Source organism: Rana temporaria, chromosome 12 (assembly GCF_905171775.1).
Source record: "Rana temporaria chromosome 12, aRanTem1.1, whole genome shotgun sequence".
NCBI lineage: Eukaryota > Metazoa > Chordata > Amphibia > Anura > Ranidae > Rana > Rana temporaria.
Window position 1 is genome coordinate 57,361,722 of NC_053500.1, and position 21,506 is coordinate 57,383,227.

Genomic DNA, 21,506 nt, shown 5'->3' on the forward strand with positions numbered 1-21,506 from the left:
TCTTGTCCCCCCACAGCACTCTTGTCCCCATGTCGATAGGGGACAAGAGCCTCTTCCCGACAACCCTTGCCATTGGTTGTCGGGGTATGCGGGCGGGGCTAATCGGAATCTGCGAGCTCCCTTTAATAAGGGGGCCCCCAATGCCGGCCCCCCACCCTATGTGAATGAGTATGGGGTACATCGTACCTCTACCCATTCACATGGGGGAAATGTAAAGTAAAATAAAACACCACACAGAAATAAAATATTTTATTAATCTGCTCCGGAGCCCCCCCTTTCTTCTTTAGCTCTCTGACAAGGGGGGGGTTTCTTTTCTCCCGATCTTCCCGCCGGGTCCCTGGGCTTTCGGTGATTTCTGCCGGGGAGGGCGCCATCCCTCGGTCCTCTCCGGAGCCTTCCGCCGGATGTCCCCACCCCATTTAAGCTCTTTTTCATTAGGGAGGGGCATCCGGACTTCGGGGTCTTCTGCCGGGGGATGGCGCCTATCCCCCGTGTCTTTCCGGTGCCTTGCGCCAGGGTTCTGGTCTTCTGCCGGGGGAGGGCGCCAACTCCCCGGTCCTTTCTCTGCTCCCTCTTCTGCCTGGCTCCCCCGCGGAGCCAGGGCTTTCTTCCGTCTTCTTTCTTCTCTCTTCCTTCTTCTGCCTGTCTCCTCCGGGAGCACAGGGCTTGTCTCCGCTGTCTTCTTCCTTCTCTTCCATTGGATGTTGACACGACGAGGTCTGCGCTGACATGCCGTGTCAGCGGCGGGCATGACTTATATAGGTAATGCCACCATGTGACCTCAACCCATGTGACATTACATTCCCTGGGCATGATGCGAATGTGATGTCACATGGGTTGAGGTCACATGGTGGCATTGCCCTATATAAGTCCATGCCCACTGCTCAGACGGCATTCCAGCGCCGGACCTCGTTGTGTCAACATCGAATGGAAGAGAAGGGAGAAGACAGCGGAGACAAGCCCTGTGCTCCGCGGAGGAGACAGGCAGAAGCGGAAGGCATCGCAGAAGCCCGCAGGTGTCGCCCCCCCCGGCGGAAGACACCGTACAAGCCCGGGACCCTCCCCCAAAGGCAGGAGCCTCACTGGTGAAGGGGGTCCCGGTGAATTACGTCGCTGAAGACGGGGGTGGGGTGCCAGTGCACCCCCCCGCAGAAACCGTCGTAGAAGCCCGGGACCCTCCCCCAAAGGCAGGAGCCTCACTGGTGAAGGGGGTCCCGGTGAATTACGTCGCTGAAGACGGGGGTGGGGTGCCAGTGCACCCCCCCGCAGAAACCGTCGTAGAAGCCCGGGACCCTCCCCCAAAGGCAGGAGCCTCACTGGTGAAGGGGGTCCCGGTGAATTACGTCGCTGAAGACGGGGGTGGGGTGCCAGTGCACCCCCCCCGCAGAAACCGTCGTAGAAGCCCGGGACCCTCCCCCAAAGGCAGGAGCCTCACTGGTGAAGGGGGTCCCGGTGAAAGACGGCAAAGCCCGGGGCCTAATGGGGTGGTGGTGGTGGGGGGCCCCGGCAGAAGACCCCCGGCAGACTAATAAATTTATTTATTCATGTGTGGTGTTTTATTTCTTTACATTTTTTTTCCCCAGGTGAATGGGTAGGGGTACAATGTACCCCCATACTCCTTCACATAGGGTGAGGGGCCGGAATCTGGGGGCCACCTTCTTAAAGGGGCCTCTCAGATTCTGATAAGACCCCCCGCCCGCATACCCCGACAACCAACGGCCAGGGTTGTCGGGAAGAGGCCCTTGTCCCTATCGACATGGGGACAAGAGTGCTTTGGGGTGGGGGGGCAGTGCCCCCCTCCCCCACAGCACACACTCCCCCATGTTGAGGGCATGCGGTCCGGTACGGCTCAGGAGGGGGGGGGGGGCGCTCGCTCGTCCCCGCCCCCATTCCTGTCCGGCCAGACTGCGTGCCTGGGATGAGGGCTTGGTTTGGATCTTGGGGGGAACCCCACGCTGGTTTTCGGCGCGGGTTTAACCCCTTATGTTCCAGACCAAGCCTAAGAGCCTGGTATGCACCTGAAGGGGAACCCACATTTTTTTTTTTTTGGTCTGGAGTTCCCCTTCATGAACAGCGATCTGTCATTTACCCATGTCAGTCCCCCCCCCTTCAGTTAGAACACACCCAGGGAACATATTTAACCCCTCCCTCGCACCTAGTGTTAACCCCGTCCCTGCCAGTGGCATTTTTAGAGTAAGCAATGCATTTTTACAGCACTGATCGCTAGAAAAATGCCAATGGTTCCAAAAAAGTGTCCGATGTGTCCGCCATAATGTCGCAGTACCGATAAAAATCGCTGATCGCCGCAATAACTAGTTAAAACAAAAAAAAGCCATATTTTGTAGACGCTATAACTTTTGCCAAAACCAAACACTAAACGCTATTTGCCATTTTTTGGAACCAAAAAGATGTAGAATACGTATCGGCCTAAACTGAGGGTTTTTTTATTTTTTAGAATATATATTTTTGGGGATATTTATTATAGCAAAAAGTAAAAATAATTTTTACATATGTGGGCGGGACTTACGCAAGTCTCGCCCACATATATAAACATCGTTCAAACCACACATGTGAGGTATTGACGCGTGCGTTAGAGCGAGAGCAATACTTTTACCACTAGACCTTCTTTGTAACTATAAACTGGTAACCTGGAAAAAAAAAGAAAAAGGTCGCCTATGGGGATATTCACGGAATTAATTTTGGCCCCATTGCAGGAGTGTTTCCAATAGTAAAGCGTGACATGTAAGGTATCTATTTACTCGGTGTAACATCATCTTTCACATTATCCCCAAAAATTGGGCTCACTTTTGTGTTTTGTTAATTTTTAACCACTTGAGCCCGGACCATATTTCTGGTCAATGACCGGGCAAGTTTTTGTGATTCGGCACGGCGTCGCTTTAACTGACAATTGCGCAGTCGTGCGACGTGGCTCCCAAACAAAATTGGCAACCTTTTTTTTCCCACAAATAGATTATTAAATGTGCGTGTTTACTTCTGTCTTTAACACCTCCCCTTCAGGCTGGAAAGCATCAGATCAGGGGAAACAAAAAAAAAAAAGCTCTCATTCCATTGCAGCTTGGTTCCTACATGTGTGATGAACTGAGCATGCTCAAACACTTAGAAAAAAATTATCCTTTCTTTTTAAAAGGTGAAAAACACTCCTTGGATGCTCATAGAGCGTGGTTTGGGTTAATTGCAGGTGTGCCCAATTACAAGCTCACCCAAACTAGAGACTGCAATTTGTTTATGTGATTTCAATTGCTTCATTACTAGCACTGTTATAAAAAGCAGGGATCGATCAGTCCTCAGCTGCCCTCAGAAGGGGCAGGCTGGCAGAAATGCTGTTGCTAAACACAAATGTGGTTTGTTGCATGGGTTTTGTTTTATTTTGCCAATGGTTTTGGTTTATTTTTAAATGATGTTCACTTTGATGTATTTGTCTATGTGGCCTTATTTTATGAAAAATGTGTGAAACTATGGTTATTTAGAATTTTGAAATGTATTTTTGTTTGTTTGTTTGTCTTTTTTTGCTTTCCTTGTTTTGTTGACCAATAAAAATTACTTTAAAATTTTTAAGTTTGTCTTTTGTTACTTTTTCATGCTACATATGTTGACAGCTGCAGCTGAAATCGGTTTGGGCCTAACAAATTATGTGTGATTTTTGTCTAAGCTTCTTTCCTGGTGTGTAATCATGAAATGTTTGCCATGTTTATTCTCCATGACTTTAAAGACAAAACTGGTAAGTATTTTCTTTTTTCTGCAGTGGTCCTCAGCCCTCAAGTACCCCCGACAGGACATGTTTTGTGGATTTCTCTTATCAAGAATTGCTGTCCAGACTGTCTTTTAAAGCACATGTGCAAGATGAAGGAAAACCTGCAAACATGGCCTGTGTGTGGGGGGGGGGGGGGGGGGGGGGGTTTGCTATTGGTGGACAGGCTTGACGTGCTGATTTACAGCACTGTGCTTAAATCTAGCGCAAGGCAATCCTATTCAAATTGTGGGTGTTTGAGGGAAGCCAAGTGAGTGTTAGAACCCCTGCTTTGTGTTTTTTTATTTTTGGGTTGAGCTTTGTGTCCCTTTTCTTAAAATTGGCTTCACTTCCTGTCACACAGCTGAACAGGAAGTGAGGTTAAAACCCTACCAGTGTCATTTCTTGGGGACACAGGTCAATCTAACTAGTGTCCCCATTAAGCAAATTGCACTCCAGCACTGCTGTGTACACCCCAAATCATGGGTCTTCAAACTACGGCCCTCCAGTTGTTCAGGAACTACAATTCCCATCATGCCTAGTCATGCCTAGTCATGTCTGTGAATGTCAGTGCATTACAAGGCCTCATGGGATGTGTAGTTCTACAACAGCTGGAGGGCCGTAGTTTGAGGATCCCTGCCCCAAATGATTATTTAGTTTGGGGTTTAGTAAAGGCAAAGCCACTCTGCAGTACAAGCATAGTTGCTGAAAATCAGAGAGGAAGCACTGATGGTTTTAACATCCAATCCTGTAGAAGCAAAGTTGTTTTGTTTTCTTTCTTCCTTGCTTTGCACTTGTAGTGCAAAGTGGATTTGCCTTTAGTAAATGGACCCCAAAGTCCAAGATCCCTAATAATTTGGGGTGTACACAGCAAAATGCTAGAGTGCAATTTACATACTGGGAAACTATTTAGATTGATCTCTGTGTCCCCAAGAAAAGATATTAGTAAGGTTTTACCCTCACTTCCTGTTTGGCTATGTGACAGGAAGTGAATGAATTAGAAAGGGTGAAGACACCTCACAAATGTTGTCACTATCAGGGGTGCAGACATCCCAAAAAAATGAGCAGATAATACTTATTTGCAAATTAATAATTTTTTAGTTAACATTGGGTGGGGTGCTCTAACACACACATTCCTACATATTAGCAACGCTGTATCCTGGCCTATTGGCATGGTTATATTTTCTTAGGGCTCACAATAAAACTCTATGAAATTTGTGCTTAAACTAGAAGAACTATAATCAACAAGTTTTATTTTCTTTAATTTTGGATAGAGTGAGGGAGGGTTATAGGCCCTCTCAGTTTATTGCCCCATAGCCAAACAGGAAGTGAGAGAAAAACTATGCAAATTAACCACTTCCCGCCCAGCCTATGGCTGATTTACGTCCGGGAAGTGGTTACACAATCCTGACAGGACGTCCTGCAGGATTTCATGCCGCGCGCGCCTGTGGGGGCACGCAGCGCGGCGATCGGTGATGCGGGGTGTCAGTCTGACACCCTGCATCTCCGATCTCGGTAAAGAGTCTCTCACGGAGACGGAGAATCTTTACCACGTGATCAGCCGTGTCCAATCACGGCTGATCACGATGTAAACAGGAAGAGCCATCGATGGCTCTTCCTCACTCGCGTCTGACAGACGTGAGTATAGGAGAGCCGATCGGCGGCTCTCTTGACAGGGGGCGTTCGCGCTGATTGTTTATGAGCGCAGCCCCCCCTCGTATCACCACACTGGACCACCAGGGATGCCCACCCTGGACCACCAGGGTGTGCAAAAAAAAAAAATATTGAAAAAAAAAACAAAAAGCATTAAAAAAAAAGAAAAAAGATGCCAATCAGTGCCCACAAATGGGCACTGACTGGCAACCTGGGAAAATCAGTGCCACCCCACAGTGTCCATCAGTGCCACCCCACAGTGCCCATCCATGCACAGTGCCCACCTATCAGTGCCCACCTGTGCCACCCATAAGTATCCATCAGTGCCACCCATAAGTGCCGCCCATAAGTATCCATCAGTGCCACCCATAAGTGCCGCCCATGAGTGCCCATCTGTGCCGCCCATGAGTGCCCATCAGTGCCGCCTATGAGTGCCCATCAGTGCCGCATACCAGCGCCGCCAATCAATGCCACCTCATCTGTGCCCGTCAGTACTACCTCATCGATGTCCATCAGTGCCATCTCATCGGTGCCCATCAGTGCCGCCATATCAGTGCCTGTAATTGAAAGAGAAAAACTTATTTACAAAAAAATTAACCTAAAAAAATAAAAACGTTTTTTTGTTTCAAAATTTGCAGTCTTTTTTTCGTTGTTGCGCAAAAAAAAAACCGCAGAGGTGATCAAATAACAACAAAAGAAAGCTCTATTTGTGGGGGAAAAAGGACGCCAATTTTGTTTGGGTACAGTGTTGTATGACCGCGCAATTGCCATTCAAAGTGCGACAGTGTTGAAAGCTGAAAATTGGCTTGGGCGGGAAGGTGCGTAAGTGCCTGGTATGGAAGTGGTTAAGGGAATCCAGTGCCCCCCCAGAACTAGTGTGTGGGTCCCCTGAAAATTCCTGGGCGGGTCATACAAAAACAGGGTGTGACCTTGACAGGAAGGGGTGGGTCATTTTTCTATTAGGAGGTGCAGATATGTAGTCAGGCCTAGGGCAGAACAAAACCTAAATATACTACTGCATATTAGGGCTTATTTAGACCGGATCCGATTTACAGCGTGTTTTTATATTGTGGGAGGAAACCCACGCAGGCACAGGGAGAACAAGCAAACTCCATGCAGATGCTGTCACGGGCGGGATTCGAACCAACGACTCTTTTGCTGCTAGGTCAAAGTGCTATACACTACACCACTGTGCTGAACGAACATGATTGCAGCTGAAAGCATGAGAACTTTTTTTTTTTTTTTCAATACCATGCTTTCCAGCCTTATTGACCCCCGCCTCTCTCCATAAAGAGGACCTGTCACACACTAGTCCTATTACAAGGGATGTTTACATTCCTTGTAATAGGAAGAAAAGTGATCCAAAATCAAAAAAAGTGTCAAAAAAGTGCAAGAATAAAAATATGAGGTAAAAAAAATAAAAAAAATAAATAAAATAACGCCCCTGTCCCTAGAAGCTCGCACTCAGAAGCAAATATGCATGTAAGTCCCGCCCACATATGTAAACACCATTCAAACCACACATGTGAGGTATTGACGCGTGCGTTAGAGCGAGAGCAATAATTCTAGCCCTAGACCTCCTCTGTAACTCTGAACTGGTCACCTGTAAAAAAAAAAACAAGCATCGCCTATGGATATTTTTATGTCCCGAAGTTTGGCGCCATTCCATGAGTGTGTATTAAAGCGTGACAAGTTAGGTATCTATTTACTCGGTGTAACATCATCTTTAACATTATCCATAAAAATTGGGCTAACTTTACTGTTTTTTTTTTTTTTAATTCATGAACCGTGTTTTTTTTTTTGGGCCAAAAAAAAGGCGTTAGAAAAATTATTGCGCAAATACCGTTGGAAATCAAATAAAAAATGACCGCTAACTTTATTCCCTAGGGTGTCTGCTAAAAAATTATATATAATGTTTATGGGTCCTGATTAATTTCCCAGGAACAAAATATAATTTTTACATGAAGGAGAGAAGTGCCAGAATAGGCACGGTATGGAAGTGCTTAAAGTGAAATAATAAAAGTGAAATATTCCTTTAAATTTCATACAGGGGGGGAGGGGGGGGTACACGCATGTTTCCCGTGCTTAGAACTGTCCCTGTACAAGATGTCATTTCTGAAGTGAAACAAAAAAAAGGAAGTTTAAAGTACTCATGGCTATAAAGAATACAGTCATTGCTCATTAAAAAAAAAAAAAAAGGGGGTCCCTCCAAATTAAATTACCAGGCCCTTCAGGTCTGGAATGGATATTAAGGGGAACCCCGCCGTAAAAACCCCCCCAAAAAATGGCGTGGGGTCCCCCCCAAATATCCATACCAGACCCTTCAGGTCTGGTGTGGATTTTAAGGGGAACTCCACCCCAAATTGAAAAAAAAATGGCGTGGAGTCCCCCTAAAAATCCACACCAGACCCTTATCCGAGCACGTTGACCTGGCCGGCCGCAGAAAAGAGGGGGGGACAGAGTGCAGCCCCCCCCCTCTCCTGAACCGCACCAGGCCACATGCCCTCAACATGGGGAGGATGTTTCCATGTTGATGGGGACAAGGGCCTCATCCCCACAACCCTTGCCCGGTGGTTGTGGGGGTCTGCGGGCGGGGGGCTTATCAGAATCTGGAAGACCCCTTTAACAAAGGGGACCCCCAGATCCTGCCCCCCCCCTATGTGAAATGGTAATGGGGTACATTGTACCTCTACCATTTCACCCCAAAAAAAATGTCAAAGTGTTAAAAATGACAGTAGCCGGTTTTTGACAAATCTTTTAATAAAATCTTCTTTTCTTCTTTCCTTCGGGTTTCTTCCGCTGCTTCTTTCTTGGGTCTTCTCGTCCACATCTTGCCCGACGTGTTCTTCTATCTTCTCCGTCCGTCCTTCAGCCTTCTGGTCCCGCATCTTGCCCAACGTCTTCTCCTGTCTTCTTCTCCGTCCGTCCGCCAGCCTCCTCGTCCGCATCTTGTGTCTTCTCCGGTCTTCTTCTCGGTCCGCCAGCCTTCTCGTCCACATCTTTTTCTTCCCGGACCCAGCGTTTGAATTTGATTTGGCCGCCGTGTTCCCGCTCCTGGGACCCGCCCCCCTCTGACGCCACAAGTAAACTCCTTAGAAGGTCATGTGCGTCAGAGGGGGGCGGGGTCACAGATACATTACACAGCACCCTGCATCACTGCACCCCTTTTACATTACACAGCACCCTGCATCACTGCACCCCTTTTGCATTACACAGCACCCTGCATCACTGCACCCCTTTTACATTACACAGCACCCTGCATCACTGGACCCCTTTTACATTACACAGCCGCCTGCACCTCTGCACCCCTTTACATCACATAGCCCCCTGCACCTCTGGACCCTTTTACACTACACAGCCCTCTGCACCCCTTTACATTACACAGCACCCTGCATCACTGGCCCCCTTTACATCTCATAGCCCCCTGCACCTCTGGACCCTTTTACATTACACAACACCCTGCATCACTGCACCCCTTTTACATTACACAGCCACCTGCACCTCTGGTCATGTCAGCTTTTTTTTTTTAAATCGGGATGGTGTCACCCCTCTAGTGGGTGTCACCCGGTGGGCGGCCCGCACCCCCCGCACCCCCCTAGCAACGCCACTGGGCCCAATCTCTATCCCAGTTTTGTGTGTGCATAGCTCCCAACTGTCCCTGATTTGGAGCAATGTCCTTCATTTTGGTCATGTATAATTAGAAAGTGCATTTTATATACCTATCAAAGTATTTCAGTGCTAAACCTTTCATCTGATTTCTAAATTGCTTCATTTATGAATTCCAAAAGCCAATATAAAGAAATAGTAGTGGTTAAACCCACAACTGCCACCAACACAGCGCCAGATAGAGATGAGCATGGTGATTGCTGCCTGCAGGACCAGTTAGAGGAGCTGCTTCTACTCCTCCCCCCTCCGTGTCTGCCCCCTCACAAACTACCTTCTCTCCCATAAGAGTTAATATGGTAAAAATGAGTCTCCGCTGATGCTTTATCACCAATCCTTGCTTTATCACCAATCCTTGTTTCCCTAAAGACAAAATCCAAATGTCATTGGGCCAGAAAGTGATGTGAAATCTTCTGAACAGGGGCACAGACAGCAAAACAAATGTTACAGGGGTGATGATAACCCTTCCCTAGGATATTCAAAAAGCTTAAATAGATTTTTGGCTGTTGCTACACTTACAAAATGTACCTGTTCCAAATTACAAATATTCAACTTGACAAACCTACAGTCCCTGTCTTTCTTGGGACCGCCTGTATACTGCTGTTAAGAGTATATAGGGCCTGGGGGCCCCACGCCTTTTCTTTTTTTTGGGTGCAGGGTTTCCTTTAATATCCATACAAGACCCAATGGGCTGGGGGAAGGGGGTAAACAAACAGTTTTTCTAAATTTTCACCTATATTGCCGGGACCCAACATTACATTAAAGCCACAAGCAGTTTTAAATGACTTTTATTCCTTCAGAAATGTCATTTTGTGCAGGGACTGTTCTAAACATGTGCCACTTCACAGGCATACTATAGGCACCCCCTAGGTACAATATTTAAAGGAATATTTCACTTTCGTTTTTTCACTTTAAGCATCATTAAAATCACTGTTCCTGCAAAAACATTAGTTTCTAAAACACTTTTTTGCATACATGGTATATGTCCCCTGGGGCAGGATCCGGGTCCCCAGACCCTTTTTAGGACAATAACGTGCATATTGGCCTTTAAAATTCGCACGTTTGATTTCTCACATTCAAGTCCCATAGAGTTTAATGGTGTTCGAAAGTTTGCTCAAACGGGGGGTGTTCAGTTCTCTATGGTGCAACTGATGACTTTATTACAGTTATCCAACTCACTGTGCTGCGGGAGGTGTGTTGTAGCAAGCACCACTAGATGTTACCGGTCAAGCGGGCTGAGACCTGGTGCTCTGGAAAGCCGGAAGCAAGGGTCGGGACTGGAAACAAGGAGTACACGGATGCTGGGTGGATTGCAAGCTCAATGTTTGCTGTGGCGACCCTGACTTACATGTTTCACATGCCTGCGCTTTGTCAAAGTCTTAAGTTTTTTTATTTTAAGCATGCATATAATAAATGAACATGATTGAGCACATTATCTGCAAAAGTTCAAAGGCGCTGCATTTGTTACCAAGAATTCATGTGACTTTACTGACTTGTAACTACAAAAGTGTAAGCAAACATGCTGGAGTTTCAACAATGTGCCTGGCCTAAAGTTACTTAAAACTTGTCTTATCGAGCGCTGCATTTGTTGTCTATATCTTGTCTACTTTTCTCAGAAGTTGGCAGCTGCACTGGGTCCACTTACTGCCAAATATTTTTAAGACCTGACCATGTTTTTGATGACTGCTAGTTCTAGCGCTTAAGGACTTGTTTTTTTTTTACATGAATTCTTGGGTCCGTCTAGAGCAGGGTGGACAGCCGTCATACCAAGAACCTGCAACAAAAGACCTAAAGAACACAATCATATCCCTATTAACTGTACATAATGTCTGTCAGGAGGGGGTTATTATCCTGCTGACAGAAACAAGCATAGAAAAAAACATGACACAAGAAGTAGACAGTTCTCTTTTGGAGGTCCTGATGAGAAGGGCCCCTTCCTGGACTATCGGGCTCCTTAGGCCCCTTTCAGACGTCCGCTCCGCCTGTCCGTTTTTACAAGTCTGTTAACGGACTTGTAATACATCCCTATGGGATCGCGTCCGTTAGCGGATGGAGCATCCGCGTCAGTCGGGATCTGGTTTTCGGACGGAAGAAAACCCTATTTTTCTTCCGGCGGAACGGAACTGATGCAGACGGACAGACGGACAGACTGTCCGTCTGCATCCGGTTCCCCATAGGGCAGAGCGGAGCTGAGACAGGGTGGTCCCTATCCGCCGACAGCTCAGCGGGGATCCCTGCTGAGCCGACGAAGACACACGGAGCGGACCCAGAAACGGTCCGCTCCGTGTGAAAGAGCCCTTAGAGTTAATAGAAAAACTTTGACCTCACCCAGAGTTCATCAGGAGGAAAGTCCATCCAACTGGTCTCAGTTAGTGATGAGCCGAAAATCCACCAGTTCGGTTTGCACCAGAACATGCGAACAGCCAAAAAATTGTTGGAACACCGTTAAAGTTTATGGGACACGAACATAAAAAAAAAATCAAGTGCTAATTTTAAAGATTAATATGCAAATTATTGTCCTAAAAAGTGTTTGTTTGGGGACCTGGGTCCTGCCCCTGGGGACATGTATCAATGCAAAAAAAAGTTTTAAAAACTGAAGTTTTTCCGGGAGAAGTGATTTTAATAATGCTTAAAGTGAAACAATATATTCCTTTAAATTTCGTACCTGGGGGGTGTCTAAAGTATGCATGTAAAGTAGCGCATGTTTCCCTTGCTTAGAATTGTCCCTGCATAGTGTTATTTCTGAAGGAAAAAATTTAAACTACTAGTGGCTATTCATGAATTGTCGGTCCCGGCAATACAGAGAAGTAATTGAAAAAAAAATGAAAGGGGTCCACTACCAGGCCCTTTGGGTCTGGTGTGAATATTAAGGGGGACCCCTGCCGTTTTTTTCAATTACTTTTATCTGTATTGCCGTGACCCGACAATTCATTAATAGAGAGTAGTTTTAAATAACTTTTTTTCCCTACAAAAATGACATTTTGTGCAGGGAACCAAAATTAAAAAAAAAATGTGTGGGGTTCCCTCAAATTCCATATCAGGCCCTTCAGGTCTGGTATGGATTTTAAGGGGAACTCTGCGCCAAAATAAAAAAAAATGGTGTGGGGTCCCCCCAAAAATCCATACCAGACCCTTTATCCAAGCACGCAACCTGGCAGGCCTACAGAAAAGAGGGGGGAGCGCCCCCCCAAACCGTACCAGGCCACAATTCCCCTTAACATGGGGAGGATGCTTTGGGTCCAAAGCACCATTTCCCCATGTTGATGATAAGGGCCTTATCCCCACAACCCTTTCCCGGTGGTTGTGGGGGTCTGTGGGCAAGGGGCTTATCGGAATCTGGAAGCCACCTTTAACAAAGGGGACCCCAAGATCCCACCCCCCCCATGTGAATTGATAATGATACCCCTATCATTTCACAAAAAAATGTCAACGTGTTAAAAACAGACACAGCTTTATAAGTCCTTTATTAAAAAGAAAAGAAACATTCCAGCGATGTCTCGATCTCCACTCCAGCGATGGAATCCATTATTGGTATCCAGCAATGGGTGATCTCCGCGCTCCAGCGATGATGACCAGAGGAACAGGCACACAATCCTTACTCCACCGGAGACACCTCGGGAATGGCCGCGGTCAGTCTGAAAGCTCTTATGCAGCTGAGGGCGGAGCCACCCGTCACGTGACCCCTGCCCCCCTCGGACACAAGAAGAGACGCCAGGCTTTCCCATTGACGTAGCCGGGCGTTTCCCCTTGCGTCAGAGGGGGCGGGGTTACGTGACAGGTGGCCCCGCCCTACATAAGAGCTGTCAGGCTGGCGCCACAGTCATTCCCGAGGTGTCTCCGGGAAGCCCCCTGCCCACAGACCCCCACAACCAGCGGGCAAGGGTTGTGGGGATGAGGCCCTTGTCCCCATCAACATGGGGACATGGTGCTTTTGACCCCAAAGCATCCTCCCCATGTTGAGGGCATGTGGCCTGGTACGGTTCAGGAGGGGGGGTGCTCTCTCGTCCCCCCCTCTTTTCCTGCGGCCTGCCAGGTTACGTGCTTGGATTTTTTTTATTTTGGCGCGGAGTTCCCCTTACAATCCATACCAGACCTGAAGGGTCTGGTATGGATTTTTTGGGGGAACCCCACGTAATTAATTTTCTCTTTCGTTCATGGACGGACACAGCCTTAATCTTGACTTAGTGGGTATTAGCCTTCCTTTAGGAGTTGACTAGGCAGAAACTTATATAAAAGGTTAACTTATCATACACACCCTATAGCCCCACCCAGGGGGCAGGCCCTCTGGGTATAACCCCTCTCTCTGCATCTCGCAGATCAATTTTTTTCTGCCTAGTTTCAGGAGAATATATGGCTCCCTTCAGGCCCATGGCTTGAAGGCTGTTAGTTCAAGATTCTGGATTTTTATTTTTTATTTTTTTCCTGCGATCTTCGATCAACTTCCGACTGGGTGACAGGCTGGATCCTATATCCTTGTATTCTTCCCAGTTTCGGCCATCGAGCGCGTGCCGACCGTAGCTGCACGCTGGGTCATCCACGACATGCCCTTTGCTCTATGGGTGGCCGGTGAGCTATGCGCTCCAGGGCTTGCATAAAGACCGGTCTACAGGCCCTTCTCCCCTCCTTCCCCTTCCCTCCACCCTAGACTGCTGAGGTGGGGGTTGCCCTGGGGAGCTCCACCTGAGAACCAATATAAAGTATAAGTGCATAGATATTGCTTACATGTGTCCATGTTGTCAGCTGCTGCTTCCCTCTTTCAATGTAGAGAGCTGCATAAGAGATTCTGCTGCTGTGTGTCTGGCGACCATTATTTCTGTGACCATGCTGGATTGTTTGTATACCTGGGGCCATTTTCTTGTAGCCACTATTGGCCTCTACTCAGAGCTCGGCGGCCATACTTCTGGGGTCTATATGCACTACGGCGGCCATTTTCTTGTAGCCGCCCAGCGCTGGAGGTGTTGCTCACACGGCGCCCAAGGGGGGCTGTACTGCGTCTCCCGGCCGCTCAGCGGCCTGCGCGGTGCACCCCAAGAAGGGCGCTTGGAAGGGCTATTCTCCGGCAGCATTTTCCCATGAAACTGGGGCCTCTAGCGTCCCGCTTGGCGGCAATTTTTTTGTAACCCATGCAAGTATACAGCATTGGCGGCCATGCATTTGGGGCCTCAGCTTGACCTCTAGTGCCTGAGTGGCGGCCATATTATAATTCAGCAGCCAAACAGACACACGCTGCTGACTAGCAAACAAGCTGATAAGGACAGCAGCCTTGTAGATAGCAGCCATTCAGCAGACTGGCAGTTATATTCAGCGGACAAGAAGCAGCTCAGCTAAACGGCACTGCACTGCTGGTTCCAGGGTAGTGAGTCCTCTGGGGGGGTACCCCTCATCTCTGCTGCAGTTAGGAGGGTGGGTTGTCCACCTTGCTTGGAATCCCTGTGTCAAGCGTGTGGGCAGCATGGTGTCAGAAACAGAAGTTTTTTTCCCTGAAACACCTGAGCTGGTAATTGATGCCCCTGTACCCGATGTATCGGTGGACGCTATGTCGGCAATCCTAGATGCCTTCATTGCCAAGGTGGAATCAGCGTGTGGAAGAATGGGGGCTAGAAAGCGCCCCCTCCCCCGCCATCTTCTGGGGACAACTCAGATACAGAGCCAGGCCTAGCTACCACTCAGGACCCTGACTCTGAGGTATCTGACGGTGCAGACCTAGAGCAGCCAGACAGTGAGGATGACTCTGGACCCAGGTCAGCTTGCGAGAAGGCTCTGGTGAGTGACCTTATCACCACAGTGCGAGATACCCTAAAAATAGAGGGGTCTGTAGAAGCAACAGAAGCGCCGGTCCCCTTTGGGTTCCGTAAGGCGACCCGCACTGCTAAAGTGTTCCCTTGTGTGTCTTATTTAGACAAACTTTTATACAAGGAATGGGACAGACCACAAAAAACTTTTTTGTACCTAAAAAACCTAGCGGTACGTAACCTACTGGAGGAGAGTTTCTTAAAGAAATGGACCTCACCCCCCATAGTGGACCCTCCTGTGTCCAGACTAAACAAGCTTACCAACCTTCCGGTGGAGGGGGCTCCTACCTTCAAGGACCCGGCGGACAAGAAGGAAGAGTCGATATCCTGCAACCTATACACTGTAGTAGGTTCAGCGGTACGCCCAACCATAGTTGGGGTGCTGGTGTCCCAGACACTCACGGGGTGGGCAAAGTTACTGCTCAATGGGTTACAAACACATCATGCTTTTACCCACGAGGTAGCCCTAGTGGAACAACTGGTACAGGGCCTAAAATTTGTGTGTGAATCAGCCTTGGACACTATTCCTCTACTGGCCAGAGCCTCTGCTTAGGCTGTGTTGTTACACAGTCTACTGTGGTTGAAGAATTGGTCGGCAGACCAAGCTTCCAAGAAGGCCCTAATGAACCTGCCCTTTAAAGGCGATAGACTCTTTGGAGCTTGCCTGGATGACATTATTAAGGATGCCACAGGTTGTAAGAGCAACTTGCTCCCACAGACCTATAAAGGGAAGGAGCCACATCGGCGACAGGGGCCCTTCTTTACTGCACCCAAGCGTTTTTTTTAGCCCGCCCAGCGCTGCGGGAAGAAAACCACAGGCCAATAAAGCGCCTGCTCAGGGACAGAGACATCCCTGGTTTCGCAAACCCAACAAACCCGTTAACAAGACCACTTCCGCATGAAGGTGCGCCCCCACCCATCGGATGGGGGGACGTCTTTGTCAATTTGCGACCCAGTGGACATCTCGGGTTCCCGACCGGTGGGTTCGCAAATTTAGTCTCATCAGGGTACAAGATAGAGCTCCTATCTTGCCCATCAAACAGATTTTTTTTCCTCCAACCTCAAGCTACTACCGGCTCGTCGGGAAGCCCTAGATGGGGCAGTTCAAGACCTGCTGGAACGTGGGGTGGTTATTCCTGTCCCAGTACAGGATCGTTTTCAGGGGTTTTATTCCAATCTGTTCATTGTACCAAAGAAGGAGGGCGTTCGTCTTATCCTGGACCTCAGGGCCCTCAATTGCTTTGTGAAGGTACAAGGATTCTGGATGGCATCAATCCGCTCTGTCGTTACTACCCTCCAGCCGGGGGACCTTCTGGCATCCTTGCACATCAGGGATGCCTATCTACATTTCCCCATATGCACAAAGCATCAGAAACTTCTGCGCTTTGCGGTCGGGGAAGACCACTATTAATTTGTGGTTCTCCCCTTTGGCCTGGCATCGGCAACAAGGGTGTTCATCAAGGTGATTGCCCCAATTCTCGCCCTACTAAGACAACGTGACATCGCTGTCGTGGGCTACTTGGACGACCTGCGTGTCTATAACATCAGACCCTCAGACATTTGGGTGGCTACTGAACATTCAAAAGTCAGTAATGGTAATGACTCAATGCCTAGTCTATCCGAGATTGATTCTGGACTCCTCAGAGGCAAAGGTTTGCTTCCCTGTGGAAAAGTTGCAGACCCTTCGGGCTGTGGTGTGGTAGTTGACATCCCAGAAGGGTCATCACTCCACTTTGCATGTGAGTCCCTGGCCTCATGGTGGCCTCCTTCGAGGTGGTACCATAGGCGCAATCTCACACGCGAGTGCTGCAGAAGGAAAATTCTGTCCAGAGGGAACAAGTGCCCATCATCCCTTGATTATCAGATCAGGGTGAGCCACCTGGTCAGGGTCTCCCTGGTGTGGTGGCCGACCTCACCGGCACTTCTGTCCGGGAAGTCGTTCCTTCCTTATCACTGGATAGTCATCATGACGGATGCCAGCCTTACCGGTGGGGGAGACTTGGGGGTTCAGTCAACCCAGGGTTGCTGGTCTCCAGAGGATTCCCATTTGCTGATCAAGGTCCTGGAACTTCGAGCGATCAGGCTGTGCCTCATCACATGGTCTCAGAGGCTACGAGGGCGTCCAGTCAGGATCCAGTCGGAACAAGGAGGAACAAGTAGCTCGGCTGCAGCGTCAGAAGTGGCTCACATCCTAAGGTGGGCTGAAAGGAGCATACCGGCACTGTCAGCCATATACATTCCGGGTGTGGAAAACTGGCAGGCGGACTACCTGTGTTGCCAGATGCTGGACCAAGGAGAATGGTCTCTGCACCCGGAGGTGTTTCAGCTCCTTTGACCAAGATAGGGGCACCCCAGACGTAGATCTCCTGGTGTCTCGACTCAATCGGAATTGAGGTTTGTGGCCAGGTCAGCAGACCCATGGCCGGACGCGACAGATGCGTTAGTGGCGCCGTGGATTCAGTACCGGCTAATCTATGCCTTCCCTCCTCTAAAGCTACTGCCTCTTCTGCTTCGCAGAGTGGAGGCAGACGGGATTCCTATGATCCTAATTGCTCCGGATTGGCCTCGGTGTCCTTGGTACGCCGATCTAGTGTGGCTAGTAGCAGACGCCCCTTGGCGTCTACCGCTGAGAAAGGACCTGCTGTCTCAAGGTCCCATACTTCATCCTGCTTTACAGTCGCTGGCTTAACGGCATGGCTATTGAAAGCCAGGTACTAAGAGACCGGGGCCTGTTGGATTCTGTGATTCCTACCATAAGGAAGGCTAGGAAGTTATCCTCTAGGAGGATTTATTATCGCACTTGGAGAGCTTACTTAGCCCTTTGCGAGGAAACGAAGTGGAATTCACAGACTTATTTGGTTAAGGGACAGATATCTGCCCTGGTTGTTTTCTTTCAGCGACCCTGGGCGACTCACTCTCTAGTGAGAACATTTCTACAGGGGGTTCGGCAGGTGGCACCTCCAGTCCGTCCTCCACTACCTTCTTGGGGATTTGAATAGCAGACGCACCTTGGTGTCTACTGCTACGAGAGGATCTGCTGTCGTAAGGTCCCATAGGTCATCCTGCTTTACAGTCAATGGCTTTAACGGCATGAACTCTAGGTGCCTCAGAACCACTGTTTGAGAACATTAGGGAAGTTCCCTTGTTGACACTTTCTCAGAAAGTGGTCCTTTTGGTGGCTGTTATGTCAGCTAAGATGGGTTCTGAGCTGGCAGCCTTGTCATGAAAGGCTCCCTATCTGATTTTCCACAAGGATAAGATGGTGCTGCGTTCGCAGCCTTAGATTCTTCCTAAGGTAATTTCGACCTCCCATCTCAAGGAAGACATTGTACTGCCATACTTGTGTCCTCATCCGTCGAATCCTAAGGAGACGACGTGGCATTCCTCGGACGCTGTCCGAGCTCCGAGAATATACTTGTCTGTTACTGCTCCGTTCTGGAGTTCAGACTCACTGTTTGTTTCGGTGGCTGGTCCCAAGAAGGGTCCAGCGGTCTCATCGGCCACCATTTCGAGGTGGACCCGACAGATCCTGATCAGGCTTGCGCCATAAAGGGTCAGGCGCCTCCCTATCACGATGCATTCGACCAGGGCAATGGTGCCTCTTGGGGTTTCTGACATCAAGTGTCTGTTTCCCAGGTGTGTAAGGCGGTGACCTGGTCGCCCGGTCACACTTTCACTAAACTTTACAAGTTGATATGAGTGCATCTTCGGATGCTTCTTCGGCCGCAAAGATTTGCAGGCAGCTGTTTAGAGTTACAACTCCTCAGTTGAGGAGCTCTGTTTTGGGGTGAAGTTTACATTTTTTGCTGTTCCCACCCCTCATTTTGACACTGCTTTGGGACTTCCCACTGAGTCAAGATTAATGCCGCGTACACATGGTCGTTTTATGCGATGTAAAAAAACAAAGTTTTCTGTGATGAAAAAAAACGACGTTTTGGAAACGTCATTTTGCAAAACGACGTAGCATACACACCATCGCTTTTGTAAAAACCTCTATCAAAACGTGGTTCCGTCAAGCACGTACGACGTCACTATAAAGGGTTGTTTCCATGCGGAAGACGGCCTCTTTTGCTGATATTGTGTTGCTGCGTGTTAGTAAAAGTTTGGTGAGAGACGATTCGTGCTTTTCAGTGTTTGTGCTTTCAATTTTGTTTTCTGTCGTACAGTTTGTGTATTTGTCGTCGGATCTGTGATACAGTGCTTGTATTTAGGACGTATTTGTTTCGGCAGTGCGTTCTTGTGTGCACGGTGCTGTTTTGCAGGTCGTTCTTCAGAGGCCATTCTGTACTTCAGGGCGTAATTTTGAGTCCGATCTGATTTGACGACCGTTTTCTAGCCATGTTGCGGGTACGAACTCGTCGCCGAGATCGTGCTGTGCTTGTTGTTAGGATGTGTGCTGCAACGGCCCATGAACAGGGTGAGGAGGAGGTTGTGGACCAAGAACTGGTTGCTACGCAGGGACCAGTTCTGTCATATGCCTCTGCTGCGGGTGCTCCGAGAAAATAACCCTGATGATTTCAGAAATTTTCTTAGGATGTCTGACCCCGTATTTCAGCAGCTGTTGGCTTTGGTGTCGCCTTATATCACCAGGCAGGAAACCAATATGCGGGAAGCTATCACTGCTGAGCAGCGGCTAGTTGCTACGTTGCGCTACCTTGCAACAGGGAGAAGTCTGCAGGACTTGAAGTTCTCGACGGGCATCTCCCCCCAGGCTCTGGGCCTCATAATCCCGGAGTCCTGTTCTGCCATCATTCAGGTTCTGCAGGAGGACTATGTTAAGGTAAGTGGTGTCCTTTCAATGCCCAAACTATATGTCTATATTGTCTGCCTTTTTTTTAAACAAAAACACTCCCTAATTAACCTGTTTGTAATATGGTGATAATGTTAACTTTTTCTCCATGTATGCTTTTTTTCTAAATAATTTTTTCCCTACATGTATCTTTTAGTTAGTCAACCTGTCCAGCATTCTATTTTGGGGCCAAACCCACCTAGCCTAGTGCCTATATACCCCTTTATTTGTGGCCTCCATTGTAGTCCCACCCCCCCCCCCCTCCCACAATTTTTTTCTAATATCTTGCGAAAATCTCTTTTTTTTACTAATATTTTTGGGGGTTGTTTGTCAGGTCACAAACTCATCTCGCCCCCCCCCCCTCCCCCCTAATGTTTTTTATTGCACATCAGAGGGGGTGATTAATCTTCCAAGTGATCCCATATTCTTTGGGAATATGAAATGACATGATTTTTTGATATTGGGATCCCTTGAATGTTTTGAGATATTCTGTTCACAATGTTTGTTTGAATGTATTTTTTCTTATTTTTCTATACAGTTCCCCACCACGCCACAGGAATGGCAGACTGTGGCAGCGGACTTCTCCCAGCGTTGGAACTTTCCAAACTGTGGAGGAGCCATTGATGGCAAGCACATCCGCATTGTGCCCCCACCCCATTGTGGATCCCATTTTTTCAACTACAAGGGGTTCCACAGTGTTGTGCTGATGGCGGTGGTGTCTGCCAATTATGAGTTCATGTACTTTGATGTTGGGAAAAATGGCCGGATGTCGGATGGCGGTGTCGGAGTTCGCCCAACGGCTTCAGTCGGAGGACCTAGGATTGCCACCTGCGGAGGAGAACGAAGAGGGTCTGCCCTTCGTGTTTGTAGCAGATGAGGCATTTGGATTGGGTCCCCACCTAATGAGGCCATTTCCCCAACGCACCCTCACCCCTGAGAGGAGGGTCTTTAATTATCGGCTGGCCAGGGCAAGACGTGTGGTAGAGAATGCCTTTGGAATCCTGGCCAGCCGATTCAGATTGTTTTTAACTGAAATCAACCTTGCGGAATACAAGTGGAATCACGTAATCCTAAGCTGTTGCATTCTACATAATTATTTAAAAAGACATTCATCAACTTACCTAACGGTATTGCCTGATGAGGCAGATGTTGTGGCTCCGGAGCCGGGCCGTGAGGCTAGCCATACAGGCTTGGCCCCCCAAACCACACGTGCAGTGCGTCAATCCTATGTGGATTATTTTATGGGGAGGGGGGCCATTGCAATGCCCGATCTTGGTAAAAAAATAAAATCTTCTTTTTTATGGAATAAACAGTGTATTTCGTTGTATTTTAATTTTGGTTTGGAATTGTGTGTATTGTAGCTTTTTTCTAGGTTCTCATAGAGCAGTGGTTCTCAACCTTTCTAGTGTCGTGACCCCTTGATAAAATTTCCCAGGTTGTGGGGACCCCTAACAGTAAAATTATTTTCGTAGCGTGGGTTGTCAGCACCCAAGGCAAGACAAGTAATCTGCACCCATAACCCATGAACATGTACAGCTCCCTGAGTTCCTTTCCACTTGTACAATATTAAAACCCCTTTGTGGTGTCTCGTAGCAGTGACACCTTTGCCGAAATCAGGAGATAGGGTCTCCTCCAGCCCCTCCCACTTCACATTTCTCACCAGTCAGCTGACCTCTAGTCTCTGCCCCCCAGTCATGCCATGAACTGAATGGGCGGCTGCGAAAAGGCTGAGTGGGGAAAAAAGGCTGGGAGGGCGGTGCAGGCTTCAGGAACAGCCCGTGACCCCCTGGCAAATCATCATTCGACCCCCGAGGGGGTCCCGACCCCCAGGTTGAGAACCACTGTCATAGAGCCATGTGTT